This window comes from Coenobita brevimanus, chromosome 73 (genome assembly GCF_032717465.1).
Source record: "Coenobita brevimanus isolate Jiangsu-jjx chromosome 73, ASM3271746v2, whole genome shotgun sequence".
NCBI lineage: Eukaryota > Metazoa > Arthropoda > Malacostraca > Decapoda > Coenobitidae > Coenobita > Coenobita brevimanus.
Genome location: NC_137026.1, coordinates 1480778 through 1498456, shown reverse-complemented (window position 1 = coordinate 1498456; position 17679 = coordinate 1480778). Strand labels below are relative to the sequence as shown.

Here is a 17679-nt window from a genome sequence, read left to right as displayed (position 1 = left end):
GAATCTTGTGACATGTCACAAAACCAATTCCCACCTCCGCACCAATATTTTCAGTGCTCTGACGTCGATCCTCGCAAATGAGCTGCTGAATTTTTGCGGCATTCTGAGGAGTTGTGCTGGTCGAGGGCCTCCCTGTGTGGTTGTCATCGTCAGCCAGTGTTCAACCAGCCTTGAACCATGCCTGCCACTGAAACACCTGTGTCTGACCAAGGGATTGCTCACCAAACACTTGCTGAATTACTGTTAGGGTCTCTTTTGCATTTTTCCTGAGATTTGCAGAAAATTTGATGCAAATTCACTGTTCCTTTTTCATATCGATCTTGAAAATCACCTAATGACATATGCACAAGAGCAGACTGTAGCACTGTAACACCAGTCGAGCAGGGCAGTACTCCCAAGGTGGATGGAAAGCTGATGACAGGGAGAGCTGGAGCTCCTGTTTCATCAGCCCTCAGGACTAGGTCCTGACCATCCCCCTGTGCTGAACTTTTTCAGTGTCTCAGTAACACAGAAAGTAGACCAGCATGCTCTCCAATACAAGTTCTCCAACTATCAACACCAAACTGCATGCACAGTACACACCACACTTTCTTTTCAAAATTTTCAAAAATGGAGTTGAATAACATAGCCTCGGAGTCCCCGGGGGGGGGGGGCCATAACTGCCCCCACTTTCAGCCCCTCTCCCGGTGACGACTCAAGGTGCCTGGAACCACTGTCTGACTCTCTTCTTCTTCATTTCTGCAACATTCGTGGCCGTTCCTCTAACTTTCGCTCTGTTGAGCACCACCTCTCCTTCTCTAAACCTCACCTTTTCCTAACTGAGACTCAGCTGTCTGAGGCAACTGACAGCAAACTCTTTTCTGTATCCTCCAACTTTCTCTATACTCATTTCAAAGCCAAAGGTGGCTGTTGTGTATATATACGCAACAACTTATCTTGCTCTCGTGTTCCTGAACTCGATTCTTCTGAATTCTCTACACTCTAGCTCCGGCTTTCCTGTCATTCTCTGACTAAATATATCTGTGCTGTTTACTTATCTCCTAATTCTACTGACTATCAAAAATTCTTTGACTATCTTACTTCTATGATGGAACTTATTCTGTCCATCTCTCCTTTCTATGAAATCTCCATTCTTGGAGATTTCAATATTCACCACCACCTTTGGCTCTCCTCTCCTTTCACTGATCCACCTGGTGAACAAGCCTACACCTTTTCTATCCTTAATGACCTAGAGCAGCTTGTACAGCACCCTACCTGTATCCCTGACCACCTTGGAGAGAGCTCCAACATACTTATTCTCTTCCTTACAACTAATCCTTCTGCTTACACTGTTAATCTTTTCTCTCCGTTGGGCTCCTCCGATCATAACCTTATCACCTTAACCTGTCCTATCGCTCCGGTACGGCCTGTGGACCCTCCAAAAAAAACGTCGTCTCTGGCACTTTGGAGCTGCGGATTGGGAGGCCCTCAGGCAGTACTTCTTTGATTTTCCTTGGAATGATTATTGCTTTCATGGCAGGGAGCCATCTGGGTGTGCCTTGCGCATTACGGAGGTTATTCTCTCGGGCATGGAAGCATACATTCCTTTCTCATATCCTTTGACTAACACAAGAAAGCCTTGGTTTAATCACGCTTATTCTAATGCTGTCCGCAACAAGGAGAGGGCCTATAAAAGGTACCGGAGCCAACCCACCCCTGAATCACATCTTTTATACATTTCTGCCCAGAATCGTGCTAAGTCTGTTCTTCACTCTGCTAAAAATAATTTCATCCGTACAAAATGCTCTCAACTCTCCAACTTGAACTCTTCCCGCTCCTTCTGGCACCTTGCCAAAAACCTTTCTAAGAACTTTACCTCATCATCCTTCCCTCCTCTTTTCTACTCTGATGGCTCTGTAGCTATTTCTTCTACTGATAAAGCAGATCTCTTCACTCAGACTTTCTCTTCCAATTCCACCTTAGACGATTCCGGTGCTTTTCCTCCATCACTTCCCCCCTCTGACTTCCTCATGGCTGACATTAAAATTTCTTCAGCTGGTGTATTTTCTGCCATTGCTGGCCTCAGTACTAATAAAGCATATGGGCCTGATGGAGTCCCTTCTGTTGTTCTCAAGAACTGTGCTTCTGTGCATACACCCTGCCTAGGCAAACGCTTTCGCCTTTGTCTGTCAACTTGTACCTTTCCTTCTTGCTGGAAGTTTGCTCTCATTCAGCCAGTCCCAAAGAAGGGTGACCATTCCCAACCCTCTAACTATTCCCCAATTGCTTTAACATCCTGTATCTCAGAAGTTTTTGAGTCTATTCTTAATAGAAAAATTTTAAGGCATCTTTCCTATCACAACCTTCTTTCTGATCGTCAGTATGGGTTCTGTCAGGGACGTTCCACAGGCGATCTTCTCACCTACCTTTCAGACTCCTGGTCATCCTCCTTTCGGGACTTTGGCGAAAGCTTAGCCATTGCACTTGACATCTCAAAGGCTTTCGATCGAGTCTGGCATAAATCTTTATTTTCCAAAGTGCCCTCTTATGGTTTCTATCCTTCTTTCTGTGCCTTCATCTCTAACTTCCTTTCTGGTCATTCTGTAGCTGCTGTTGTAGACGGCTATCGTTTTTCTAGATCTATTAACAGTGGTGTTCCTCAGGGCTCTGTCCTATCACCAACTCTCTTCCTTTTATTCATCAATGACCTTCTAAGCTGTATATCTAACCCAATCCACTCATACGCTGATGACTCCATCCTTCACCTTTCCATTCGATTCCCACAACGTCCATCTCAGCAGTTACTTCAACTGGCAAGGGATGAGGCTATGGCACACCTAATATCTGACTTGGCACGTATCTCTGACTGGGGTAAAAATAATATGGTTGTTTTTAATGCATCAAAGACTCAGTTTTTGCAGCTATCAACCTGACAGAATCTTCCACGGCAGTACCCACTTATGTTTAATAATACTCAACTTAATCCTGCATCATCCTTGAACATGCTTGGGGTTTCATTTGCTCGGGGCTTGTCTTGGAAAGATCATATTACATCTCTTGTAAAATCTCGCTTCCAAGCGATTGGGTATGCTAAGCCGACTCCGTTCCTTCTTTGCCCCTGCACAATTATTGACTCTATACAGGGGTTTTATCCGCCCCTGTGTGGAGTACAACTCTCATGTGTGGGGAGGCTCCCCACATACAGCTCTTCTCAATAGGGTGGAGTCAAAGGCTTTTCATCTCATTAACTTTCTCCCTGTTACTGACTCCCTTCCACCTCTGTCTCTTCTCGGCAATGTTGCATCTTTATCTCTTTTCTATCGCTACTTCAATGGTCACTGTTCCTCTGAACTGACTGCATGCATTCCTTCACTTCTACGACGGGCGCGTAGCACCTGTCTAGCAGCAAACTCTCACCCCTTTTCTGTCCAACTCTCTAATGCAAGAGTTAACCGTTACTCCCTGTCCTTCATTTATGCAACAGGTCAACTCTGGAACTGTCTCCCTCTGTCTGTATTTCCTGCATCCTATGATCTCCAGTCTTTCAAACACAGTGTGTCCAGGCATCTCAAAATGAATGGATCTTGAATTTGGCGCTCTCTTGTATTTTGTTTTTCTCTTGGAAGGAACAGTTTTGCGGGCTCATAGCCTTTGGTTCTTTCTTCCTCACAAAAAAACAAAACAAAAAAAAAAGAATGTCACAAATCCCCCCATCCACCTTGCTCCTCACCACGTGACACACTGACTCAGAATTCGCGTTAATACTGCCTCATAGAGGTGCATCACGCTACTACGGTCCATTTAGACGTCGTGATCCTTGTCCTGAGAATTTTGAATAGCACCTCATTTGACTTTGAATCCAGTGCAGTTACCATTTTTAACATCCAGTGATTCTAAAGGGGTTTGGCAATGACAGAATGTAAAATGTCAGTCCTGTGATTCTAGAGAGTTTTCGCAGACAGAACATAGAATAAGTCAGTGTAACAGCACTAGGCTGGTACTGGAAACATCCAGTCTACATTAGGAAACAAATATGAGAACAATCAGCAGCTACCTATTGCTTAGTCGTGCAGAGGTGGCACTAGGTGGAGTAACTTGGCACCCATATTCACCACATAGGACTTGCCAGATGTGTGAGACAGTCAGTGGTTGTTTTTTGTTGCTGATCAGCCCCAGACTGTCTGACCAAGCAGACCCATCAGCTGCAGGCAAGCAACACCATAGGGTTGTCCCATGCAATGACCTGATGTTCCTTTGTGGATGACAGTGTCTAACCCATGCAAGGTGCGGGGAATAGTGTGGAGGTTTGGTTCCTGGGTGAATGCCACCTTTGCATCTCTCCACCCAGTTAACAGGGGCACCATAGCAGGCCCCAGTTTACCCTATGGTTTGGTTATATTGTTACCAACCAGAGTTGTAATGGTAACCTGGGTTACAGGGAACTGTTAGGCTTGTCACTGAGCATAGAGCCACCTGATATGGAAAAAAGAGTCATAAAAAGTAACAGAAAGGGAAGGGAGAAGTAAGATGAGAGGAAGGCAGACAAATAAAATGAGAAGGGGGTAGGGAGAAGATCGGTACTACCATACATCAAGTGAGTGGATGATTGTTGCCACCACCTCATACTTTCATTGTTTAAATTATGTCATTACAATTGCTGTATGTTTCTTTGTTTTAGGAATACTTTACATTTAAGCACTGGTTTCTGTATTTCCTCAGGAAGTACACATTAATCTGTTGATTCTAGGCCAGTGACTCAAAAAGTATTACATAGTTGCATTGATGTAACATTAAGTACTTGTCCACTAGATAGTCTACTGTTGTGTATGTAATGAAGTGATCTGTGATTCAGGTGTGTGGTGAGAAAGCAACTGGACATGCACAAGGCAGCTTGCAGTCAGTTCATCAGAGGAGCTGATGTGGACTCTGCAGACCCCAGCTGAAAGGTAATGATTGTGCCAAGACTCAAATCTTCATGTTGATGTTTCTAGCTTTGCCTTAATAAAGTTTGTACTGTAAACCATTGTTTTGCATGGCTAGTTTATTCCCAGGTTATACTGTACATTGTGCAAATGGAATCTGCACAAAAAGAAGCTTAACCCGCCCCATCCCAACGTTTTTGGACCTTTTTTTTTTTTGGCTCAAACATCCGCTTTTGGTGAGAAACATCGAAAATTCATAGAGAAATTGCTCACCTGAGGTTTAAAATACCCGATTTAGGTGCAAGTACTTCCTTACTTGACTGGGTTTTCTGACAGGCTGGCACCAAAGAAAACGAGTTCTATGGGAGGGTAACTATTTTATCTACTCATAAACAGTATTTATTTATTTACTTGGTACGAATTTATATGTAGTACAAGAGTACCATATTTCGCGGCATGTAAGACACACTTTTTTGTCTCAAAGTTACATTAAAATATCCCCACGCGTCCTGCACGCTAGACTGAGGCAGGTTAGTTTGGCTCCATTGAGAAGAAACTCATAAAGATCATCATCTCACTGCTTAGCAACCATAGGAGTTTTCTACAGTATGCAGATTTGATTTGATTTTTAAAAATAATATACACTAGTGTATATATGCAGCAGATTTAACCCTCTCGCGCACGATAAGTTTCAGTAAGTTTTCTGGCTCACGATTTTATTTGACCAAGCCGCCCGGCGCGGGAGCACGCGCGCGGCAAATTTGGGCGAATGAAACACATTCTTGCCTTATTTTCACCACCCAAAAATCCATTTATTCCCATCAAACCTTCTCAAGGTAGGCAGAGATGTTTGTTCTATCTGATAAATAGGACCAAAACACAGGAAAACACCAAAAAAAAAAGTTATTAGCCCTGGAAGCATGGTAGAGTGAACTGTTTTCACTTCCCAACATCGCCGTTTGAATGTTTTTCATCATACAGGAAAATGATTGAATAACTTTTTATAGAGAATTTCATCAGCTTTCTAACAAAACAAATCCGGTTGTGATACGATGTATACTTTTCGAGAAAATGGCCAAAAACTGAAAGCCATTTTCGGAAAAAATTCACTGACCTCTGATAGCTAAATTTTCCCAGACACCTTATGTTTTTATTACATAGTGATATGCCCAAATGTTGGGTCTGGTTAGTACTTGGATGGGTGACCGCCTGGGAACACCAGATGCTGTTGGCATCCCTACGTCAAGTGGGGTTGGTGGAGGATTAGTGCCCCTCCTTGTAAAACAATCAACTCTAAGCCCTTGGCCACCCCGTCTGGGATACATGGCGTCTGGCAATGAATGAATGAAAAATGAAATATGCCCAAATTCACCAGCTTTCCCCATCTCAAAGAAGAACCCCATACGCCTCATAGTTCTCGAGTAAATCGAAAGAAAGTACTAGGCACTCCGTCCGTGATTGACTTTCGTGATGCGTGCACGGCATACGCAATGTTCCCGCCAATGTAACAGCGAATTCTTATCATAAATATTACGTAGTTATGTATTGTACATACGTAGAATTTACTGCTCTTTATCATGGTTCAAACGTGAAATCGATACGTCCAATAGTTTTCGAGTAATTGGCCGACAAAGTGAGAGTATTACTACGAGCGTTAATCAGTGGTAACAGCCGCGAAGAGACACTCATTTCCACCGCCTTTTCTCGCACAAAACGTAACATAATGCTTACATTTTGGTATTGATCATACGTAGAATTTAGTGGTATAGATCAAGGTTGTTACAGAAAATCGATAAGTCTAATAGTTTTCGAGTAATTGGCCGACAAAGTGAGGTTAGTACTCCGATCGCTTGTCACTGATAAACGCGAGGAAAAAGAACATTTCCCTCACCTTTTACCCCCCAAAACGCTACCAAAGGCTTACATTCTGGTATTGATTATACGTAAAATTTAGTGGTATTGATGATGGTTGTAACAGAAAATCGATGTCTAATAGTTTTCGAGTAATTGGCCGACAAAGTGAGGTTAGTACTCCGAGCGAATGTCACTGATAACAAAAGCGAGGGAAAAAAACATTTCCCTCGCCTTTTATCCCCCAAAACGCTACCCAAGGCTTACATTCTGGTATTGATCATACGTAGAATTTAGTGGTATTGATGATGGTTGTAACAGAAAATCGATGTCTAATAGTTTTCGAGTAACTGGCCGACAAAATGATGTTATTACTCCGAGCGCTTGTCACACAACAACCGCTAGGAACAAAAACTTCTCTCGCCTTTTACCCCCAAAAACGCTACCAAAGGCTTACATTCTGGTATTGATCTTACGTAGAATTTAGTGATATTGATGATGGTTGTAACAGGAAATCGATAAGTCTAATAATTTTCGAGTAATTGGCCGACAAAGTGAGGTTACTCTTCCGATCGCTACCAACTTTTACACACGCTGTTTTTTCCTTGCGCACCTGCCTGAAGACTATCCTACCAACTTTTTTTCCCCCTATCTGTACAGACTGTTACATCTTCCATGGATGTTTTCCTATTGTTATAACCTACTACACATAAACATAACTCTTCTATAGTTACTGCTGTGGAGATTTATTTTCTTTCATATGTGTAATCTGTAGGAGAAAATGGTTATTTGTCTGAAAGTTGGAGAGGTAATGGTAGTAGATTATTATATATATATATCAACAAAATTTGCAGAACTCACTTCCTCCAGGGGTGTTGATCCAGTTAGACCAGGGATTTGAAGATGAGGAGTTATGTAGTGTGTGTGTGAGTCAGCCTCTCCCTGAGAGTATGAGGCAACGCTATTTTTAGCACACACCACACTCGTTCACGGAAACTCGCAGCTTGTTTGACGTATATTTCATACAATTCCATACGCATTTACACTATCAGAATCACAATAATTCCGGCCCTAAAACACCGGTAATTCTCCCCTCCCGACTTCAGGTTTGCCCCTTCACAACACTCTGTTTCATGCTGTACGTAACGCTTGCTGGCTCCATAATTTCACCAAGCCATCCACAGTATCTTTCACACAATATATATTTATGCCTTGGCTTCATTTATATATGTATTTCCACTCACGCCATACGGCCTACGGGGGGCGGAGTGGCGAAACCCCGCTACACTGACCATGCGTCTGGCTCCAAGGCCCAACGATTGCTAACGGCCAGAATTGCTTTTCAATACATATATGTATGTTCCATCGACAGTATCACGTCACTATATGTTCACATACAATGTATTATCTCACTGAGTCAGTAGGGCCTTTGCCTCAGGTGAGAGGGGGAGAATTATGGACGATTTAAAGGGAACCACGAGCTGTCAAACACCACCGCCTGACTGCACGACAAACACTGAGGTTGGAGGGAGCGGGCTGAGGTAGATAAGGCAAAGCAGCATTGCCAATGACTTGCCTCCAGGGAGTACTGGCAGCGCTATCATGCATCAAAAAATCACGCAAATCTGCCGAAAACTTTTTTTCTGACGAATATTTTTGTGCTTAAACCACGTGATTCGAGTGACTGTGCTTTTTCAGGAAGCACACCACGTCACGCGAATCGCGTGAACGTGCCGGAGAGGGTTAAGAAACACGCGAGATCAGAAACACACAAAACTTTCGCGGGTTTGTTTACAGCTCAACTGGCAAACATCGTGAAGATATTTAGCGGTTTAGCATTTTAGCATCCACACTATTCCAGCAAGCAAACGTACATGATCACTGGTGAACTGTCTGCTAACCTTCTGAAAGGCAATCATGACCACTTTGCTTGCCATCTATTCACTAACTAGCAAAGCAAACATACTGGAGAGATGCTGGCTAGTGAAACTGCCAAGTCATCAAAGCAAACTTTCGTCACGTATGGAAATTCAGTAACCCTAATTAGGTCAGTTACTTTTGTGACATTTTGTGAGTGTATATATGCAGCAGATATTAAAACACGCAAGATCAAGAACACAAAGCATTCACTGTTTGTTTTCAGCTCAACTGGCCAATACCGTCAAGGGGTTTAGCGGTTTAGCAACTTAGCAGGTTAGCATCTAGCGTACACCCTACTCTAGCAAGCTAATTGCTCACTGGTGAACTGTCTGCTAACCTTCTGAAAGGCAATCATAACCACTTTGCTTGCCATCCACTTACCAACTAGCAAAGCAGTCATACTGGAGAGATGCTGGCAAGCGAACCTGACAAGTCATCAGAATTGATTTTTGTCGCATATGGAAATTCAATCACCCTCATATGGTTGGCTTCTCTTAGTGACATTTTGTTTCATGCCTGACAAGAGTATCATAGAAGTGAACAGTCTTATTATACCAATAGCGAAGAACAGGAAAAACAATTGTAACGTTAAACAGTACTGCCTGAAGTTACAGCTTCACTTTTTCAGCCAAGTGAAGTACTTCAGCAATGTCTGTGCAACTCAGGGCACACCCAATTACAGTATTTTGTAATGAAAATAGGATAAAATTCACTGAGTAGCATAACTGATACAATATCTGAAATAGCGTGCCTGACGGGCATTCATATCAGCGTCCGCCATTTCTGCTGTATTCTTAGCAGACGGAGCGATCAGAATGATTGACAACGTTCACTTTCTGCATCTCTGCTGCCTAAGCAAAGCTCTCATGATCGGCAATGGCGATCATTTAGGCCGTAACGTCCAAATTGGTTAGGTTAGGTTAGGTTGTAAAGTCGTTTGCCATTTTGGACGTTACGGCCGAAACGACCAGAATCCTAAGGTGTGGGTGAGAGTTTGGTGTGGGTGTAGTTAAGGAAGTAGGAGTGGGAAGAGTCAGGCTAGGGAACTGATAATCCACTTATTATAATCCCTTCAGCCCAGCAATGTATTTTATAGGGTAGTTTATTCATGCTCGCCATATGATTTTATTCAGTTCAGGAAACATGTACTGAGGAGGTTAATGTGGGCTGTATCAAATGCCCCAAGTCTGAATAGCGCCTGTGCTCAGTTAAAACGATTGCCAAGTTAAAGTCGTATGAAGTGTGGTATAAGCAATTCAGTGGATGGTACTGAGGACCATTTACTGTATGAGAGTGACAGTGAAACAGTGATGATGACCGTGGTGATGACTTCCAGTGATGCTTCAGGACTTGGGGAAAGTACTGATGAATTCTCAGGATTTGAAGAAAAGTGAAATTTTCATCATGTCAGTAATATGAAGTGAATATAGGTTTTAGGTGATCATGACAGATGCAACCATGGAAAATTTAGGATCAATGGTGCTGTACACCTTTAGTCTTGCACTGACGATGTTTGGATGAATAAATTGTTTGAGATGTTTCATGTCCTTAAGTGATGATATTTATATTGAACAACCAAATACATTTTGATGTTTTTGGCATATAATAAAGCCACTGGGTACTCCAAAACTGACTGATGTAAATGTTTCAGAGGCGAGCGAGTATTGCATGTGGTGTGTACATGTGTGCGTGTGTGTGTGTGTACCATAGTGACTAGGAGGCAGCAGTGTTAAGACCACAAATGGATGTTTTCACAGTACTCGAATGTTTTGAGATGGATGTCTGTTTTTAGCAAATTCTGATAAGACAAATATGCATTTTTATTTGTTGATGCTGCAAGGAAAACTGCTGACAGTAAGGGAGTGATACTGGGAGAAGAGGGTAGAGACAGTTGTCTAGCGCTTGGTATGCAGCAGTGTTGCTAAGGGAGAGTTTCACCATTCTCGACATGTTTTGAGATGAATGTCTGTTTTTAGTAAATTGTGATCAGTGAAGAACATATTTTTAACTGTTGATGCTGCAAGGGAAACATCGCAGACAGTGAGGAAGTGATACTGAGAGGAAGGGGTAGAGACTGCTGTCTAGCGACTGGGAGGCAGCAGTGTTACTAAGGTGTAACAATGGATGTTTTCACCATACTCAGTATGTTTTGAAATGAATCTTTATAGTAAATTATGATCAATGAAGCATGCATTTTTAATTGTTGATGCTGCAAGGCAAACATAGCTGACAGTGAAGGAGTGATACTGAGAGAAGAGAGTAAACACAGCTGTCTATCCTGTTCCCAAGCAACCTTGCTATATTGAACTTTGGTTGTGAAACATTGTAATTTGTGTATTTACAAGTGCTACCTTTTTATATTATTTGTGGAGGTAATTACAGGTTAGTTAGAGTGCATGATTAATGATGGTAGTAGTCTGATATTGTGCTTGAGTCAAGGCATTGTGAGGAAATTCCGTAACAGGTGTGGAATATGACGGGGTTCTTTTAGGATAAATGAACTGATGTGAACATTCATTGTACTTTATGTTTTCGTCAGTGAATGAAAGAGCAGAGTTTATTTACTTCATTTGTGGTTTTAAATTCATAAAATATTAAAAACAGTGTTTATATCAGTTTACTGATACACATTTATCAACAAAGTTGAGATGGCCTCGTGGTTTGAAGTCACGTTTTGTTAACCCCTTAAACGCGGATCGTCTCGTTTGCGACGCTCGGCAAAAAGGACATAACGGCGGATCGTCGCATTTGCGATTCTAGTAAATTTTGAATAACCGCGGGCAAGCAGGCTCCAGCTGGTATTGTCTATCAGTACCACCACCCTTCAGCTACAATTAGCATACTTTACCTTTGTACTACTGACCTCAGTTGTTGCCAAGTATCGCGTTTTTCCCCCGTCCCCCCCCCCCACGGCCCGGCCAGCCTGGCTGTGATACATGGCAGCGCTCTGAATGCTCAGAACTGTAAATCTGCGCTCTCCTCTCACAAGCAGTTTATGCTAATAGGAAACGCTTGTTTCCCCAGTTGTAACACTAGCTTTTTTTCTCACGCTTTGCCCCTGTTTAGCGTCAGTTTACCGCAGGCTTTCAAAGTGACATTATGGCGAGTTCTAGCTCTTCCGAGTCAGTGCAAGCGGCCGACAGGAACGAGAATAAAGTGGCGGGCGTAAGGCAGAATAAAAAGCGCGCCGTGGTGATCTTTTGGGAACTAATATGATTGAAAATAATGTAGTATACATGTTTTTAGCTATGAAAATGGAAATGTTTGTTGAGTGACGGGAAGACCGCCGCCGCGGTGCATGTCGGCCGTACGCTCCGTTGATTTTAGCCTTATTTTCAGTGCTTATTGTACAAATATGGATTCCAAACTACCTTTACGTTGTAGTATAAAGTTTACTGTGACAGAATGAGGCTGTGGTAGAGGGGAAACCGGGTTGCTGGAGGTGTGAAAGTGAAGATTTGGTTACCCAACTTTGCAAGTCTCCACAAGTCCTTGGGTAGTCCACGAAGGCTCAACACCTATCTCTGGAGAAAGCTGAATGTAAGTACTATCTGCCATACCAAGTATAATGTTCTAGGGTTAATCTTTGATTTTTGGCTAATATTTTCCTACAGGTACTCAGACCGCGATACAACCCCGCCACTCGGGGGGGGGTCGACTGTTCACGGCCGCGTTTAAGGGGTTAAGATGGGGTTTTGTTTTCTTTTCTCTTTTCCTGTATAATTCTTTGTACATAAATGAAGAAACTAAAGGATGATGAGCAGTACTGAATAGATTCTGAAAGGTGAGTGTGTATCTAAGTGATAGTGGCTCATATCAGTTACGTTTTGTCAAGAAGGGGCATTGTTTTCTTTTCCTGTACCATTCTTTGTATTTAAAAAAAAAGAAACCAAAGGCTGATGATCAGTAATGAATAGATTCTGAAAGGTGAGTGTATATCTGTGTGGTAATGGCTCTTATCAAGAAACCTTACTGCAGTCTTGGTTGGGGCAAACTTTTTTTTCACAGAACTGCCCTGCCAGAATTAGGGTGCGTCTTTCACAATGCTGCGTCTTACATGCCGCGAAATACGGTATATTGGTTTTCAAACAGTAATATAGGCATTATAAGCATTGATTCACTCACTAACTCATCACCATTCATGACCTTTTTTTTCCCACATTTCCTGATCATCATTTCTGACTGTTTCTTCCTCTAATGCTATGTAAACTTTGTCCTCCACATTGTCATCGATTGGGAAAACACTCTGGCCCTGAATGTCTTTATTGGCCAGGTCACTGGTAACAGATGAATTGCCGAGACAATGGCGTGCAGGGGGAGGGGGGGGAGGTTATGCGGTGTAAGACATTGTTCCTGCTTGGCATCTTGTAGAGGAATAGAGGAAGGTGTCCCATGTATATGTGCCAAAAATCACTCGCGAAATCACTCGCGAAAATTGAAAATTGTGCAAATTAGGGACCTTGCAATGTTGCCGCGTTAATTCACGTCGCCGGGACAGCGCGGGTTAATAATCCTCCTGTTTTGGTATTGGGGAAAAGTGAATCAGAAATTTTTGCAAAGGTCCCTCTTTTGGCTCTTTAAAAAGTTGTCTGTTATCTTCAGTACAGGAATGCTTACAGTATACTCAGGCTTACTGTCAAACTGTGCCACCATTGATGGTATCCATGTCTCTGATGCACAATAATGAGGTGGCAGGAAATTCAGAATACATTCCAAAAGTAACATAGCAGTTACTTGATGATTACTTATGGAAGGAACATCACATTTTAAGGGTTAAAGATGTATTGATCATGAATGTCACAGTAAAGTGATATTAAATGTTAAATAAATTGTATTTTTTGTTTATAACAGTTCATGTTGTACACTGAGATTTGCAAACAAGCCCTTAGTAAGACAAAGACACAGCATTTTTTTCTTTCGCTTTTTTTTTTATATACATTTCCGTATGTCTTTCATTGCTGTGCAAATTGAATAACCATAAAAATGAATCTGAACTTTTTTTTTTTTTTTTTCCCACAGCATAAATGAGCTCCATGCAAAATTAGGGTTCACTGGACAGTGTTATTAACTTCATGGAGATGCTGGTCTAATGGCAGCTGTTGTTTCAGGTTCACAGCTGGAGTCAGAACAGCAAAGCAGTCATAAACACTGTTGTCATCAGGGTGCTGCCTGAGTAATGGATAATAAGTACAAAACAGGACTGAGGGCACATCTTATGTTGTGTTAACACATCCAACAAGAGGTACCTCAGCCAACAACTTGTGGGTTATTATCCATGTAGTGTCCTGTGGAAGATTTTTTTTTTTTCCACAAAGGAGCTGATTTTGGATGATACACCTGGTGTGGTAACCTTTGCAGTATCTTTTACGGCAGAGACAATAGGTAACAGCATTTGAAATAAGGAAGACGGTGGTAATATGCTTGAACTGACAGCCTGACTCAGCAGTGATGGCCTGTATGTTTAAAGTTATAGTTCAGAAGCATTCACGTGTTAGCAATATTTAATCCTTTGGCCGTGTTAGGCCACTGTGGTTGCCCTGCTAATTATTCTTTGTGGCAAGTCAGGCGACCACGGTCCACAGCCGAAAAAAACACATTTCCATCTACAAGTTTGTTGTTTTTCTCTAAATACAGTAAGTTTTGATTTCTTTTATGTGCCAGCAAACAGTATACATGTGTCTAGAGTATATGTACAAGTGGAAAATCTTGCTTGAAGTTAATATCTTGTCGTTATAGCAAAATTAGAGAATAGCACAAATTAATTATTTTTTCATTTTTTTTCTCAGAAAATTACAGTGGTCTTGAACAAATACGGTTAGTTTTGATTTCTCTATGTGCCAACAGAGAGTTAACTATACATGTGTCTAATGTAGATATACAAGTGAAAAACCTTGTTTGACATAAATAATTTCGTCATTATTGCAAAATTACGCAACAGTAAAAATTATTTATTTTCACATTTTTGTCTTATAGCATAAAAGTTTTTTTTATAGAGAAATGTGCATTTTTGACCATTATCACACTAAAAAAATAGAACTTCATGGTCATTTCCCATTGGAAAAGTAACCACAAATTTATAATTAGCACAAATTTTTAGGGACTTAGGCCGCCACCAGGGGAATGACCAAGAAATGATAGGTCGCAGCCAAAGGGTTGAAGGAATAATAGTCTGTGTTGAAATTTTATCCATTTTATATGTGTTGAAATTTTATCCATTTTATGTATTTACTATTATTATCCAGTAATAGTGATGAATTTTTGACATTGTTCATTGTAATGGGAGCATCTTATGACTGAGCATTGGTACAGTGAAAGTAAGTCTTCCTATTGGTGGTAGACGGTAACATTAACACCAAGGTAGAGTAACTGAAGTATAGTGGAAGTTGAGAGAGGTGAAAGGAATGATATAATGGAGGTGGTAAAGGAAGAACCAAATGTTAAATTAGAGTGTGAGGTGAGTTATAAAATATTGGAGGTAGTAAAGGAAGAACCAGATGTACAGTCAGATTGTGAGGTGAGTGACAAAATAATGGAGGTGGTAAAAGAAGAACCAGATGTACAGTCAGATTGTGAGGTGAGTGACAAAATAATGGAGGTGGTAAAGGAAGAACCAGATATAGAATCCGAATGTGAGGTGGGTGACAAAGTATTGGAGGTGGTAAAGGAAGAACAGTCAGAGTGTGAGGTGGGTGACAAAGTATTGGAGGTGGTAAAGGAAGAACAGTCAGAGTGTGAGGTGGGTGACAAAATATTGGAGGTGGTAAAGGAAGAACAGTCAGAGTGTGAGGTGGGTGACAAAATATTGGAGGTGGTAAAGGAAGAACAGTCAGAGTGTGAGGTGGGTGACAAAATATTGGAGGTGGTAAAGGAAGAACCAGATATAGAGTCAGAATGTGAGGTGGGTGACAAAATATTGGAGGTGGTAAAGGAAGAACAGTCAGAGTGTGAGGTGGGTGACAAAATATTGGAGGTGGTAAAGGAAGAACCAGATATAGAGTCAGAATGTGAGGTGGGTGACAAAATATTGGAGGTGGTAAAGGAAGAACAGTCAGAGTGTGAGGTGGGTGACAAAATATTGGAGGTGGTAAAGGAAGAACAGTCAGAGTGTGAGGTGGGTGACAAAATATTGGAGGTGGTAAAGGAAGAACAGTCAGAGTGTGAGGTGGGTGACAAAGTATTGGAGGTGGTAAAGGAAGAACAGTCAGAGTGTGAGGTGGGTGACAAAATATTGGAGGTGGTAAAGGAAGAACAGTCAGAGTGTGGGGTGGGTGACAAAATATTCCTCAGTGACAATGAGACTGTCCTGGACACAGTGTCCTCAGCTGAAGTCAAGCCGTTCAGATGTTTAGAATGTGGTAAAGCATTTCCTTGTAAGAACAGTCTTATCCAACATGCAGTTATTCATTCAGGAGTGAAGAATTTCAAGTGTGATGAATGTGGTAAACGATTCACACAGAAGGGTAGTCTCACCAGACACCTATTATTTCATTCAAGAGTGAAGAATTTCAAGTGTGATGAATGTAGTAAACAATTTGCACAGATTAAACATCTCACCAGACACCTATTAACTCATTCAGGAGCGAAGAATTTCAAGTGTGATGAATGTGGTAAACGATTTACACAGAAGGGTAATCTCACACAACACCTGTTAATTCATTCAGGAGTGAAGAATTTCAAGTGTGATGAATGTGGTAAACAGTTTACACTGAAGGCTGGTCTCACTCAACACCTATTATTTCATTCAGGAGTGAAGAATTTCAAGTGTGATGAATGTGGTAAACGATTCAAACAGAAGGGTAGTCTCACCAAACACCTATTATTTCATTCAGGAGGGAAGAATTTAAAGTGTGATGAATGTGGTAAACTATTTGCACAGAAGGGTCATCTTTCTGAACACCTGTTAATTCATTCAAGAGTGAAGAATTTCAAGTGTGATGAATGTAGTAAACAATTTGCACAGATTAAACATCTGACCAGACACCTATTAACTCATTCAGGAGTGAAGAATTTCAAGTGTGATGAATGTGGTAAACGATTTACACGGAAAGGTAATCTCACACAACACCTGTTAATTCATTCGGGAGTGAAGAATTTCAAGTGTGATGAATGTGGTAAACAGTTTACACTGAAGCATGGTCTCACACGACACCTATTAACTCATTCAGGAGTGAAGAATTTCAAGTGTGATGAATGTGGTAAACGATTCATACAGAAGGGTAGTCTCACCAGACACCTATTATTTCATTTAGAAGGGAAGAATTTAAAGTGTGATGAATGTGGTAAACTATTTGCACAGAAGGGTCATCTTTATGAACACCTGTTAGTTCATTCAGGAGTGAAGAATTTCAAGTGTGATGAATGTGGTAAACAGTTTACACTGAAGCATGGTCTCACACGACACCTATTAACTCATTCAGGAGTGAAGAATTTCAAGTGTGATTAATGTGGTAAACAATTTGCACAGAAGTTTAATTTCACTCAACACCTATTATCTCATTCAGGAGTGGAAAATTTCAGGTGTGATGAATGTGGTAAACGATTTACACAGAAGTGTGATTTAAACAGACACCTGTTAATTCATTCAGGAGTGAAGAAATTCAAGTGTGATGAATGTGGTAAACTATTTACACAGAAAGGTAATCTCACATGACACCTGTTAATTCATTGAGGAGTGAAGATTTTCAGGTGTGATGAATGTGGTAAACAATTTACACAGAAGGCTGGTCCCACTCAACACCTATTAATTCATTCAGGAGTGAAGAATTTCAAGTGTTATAAATGTGGTAAACAATTTGCACAGAAGCATGGTCTCACACAGCACCTATTAACTCATTCAGGAGTGAAGAATTTCAAGTGTGATGAATGTGTTAAACAGTTTGGTCAGAGAAGCAGTCTCGCCAGACGCCTATTAATTGTGGAGGGAAGAGTTTCTAGTGTGCTTAATGTGGTAAATGGTTGACTCAGCTGATGTCATCCAACACTGTTTAATTCATTAACCCTTTAAACA

General features: G+C 41.3%; 1 pseudogene; it reads left to right on the top strand.

The window, feature by feature from the left end:
- Nucleotides 1-17340, top strand: part of LOC145407407 (uncharacterized) — a 37341-nt pseudogene extending 20001 nt beyond the window's left edge.
- Nucleotides 17341-17679: the final 339 nt, after the last annotated feature.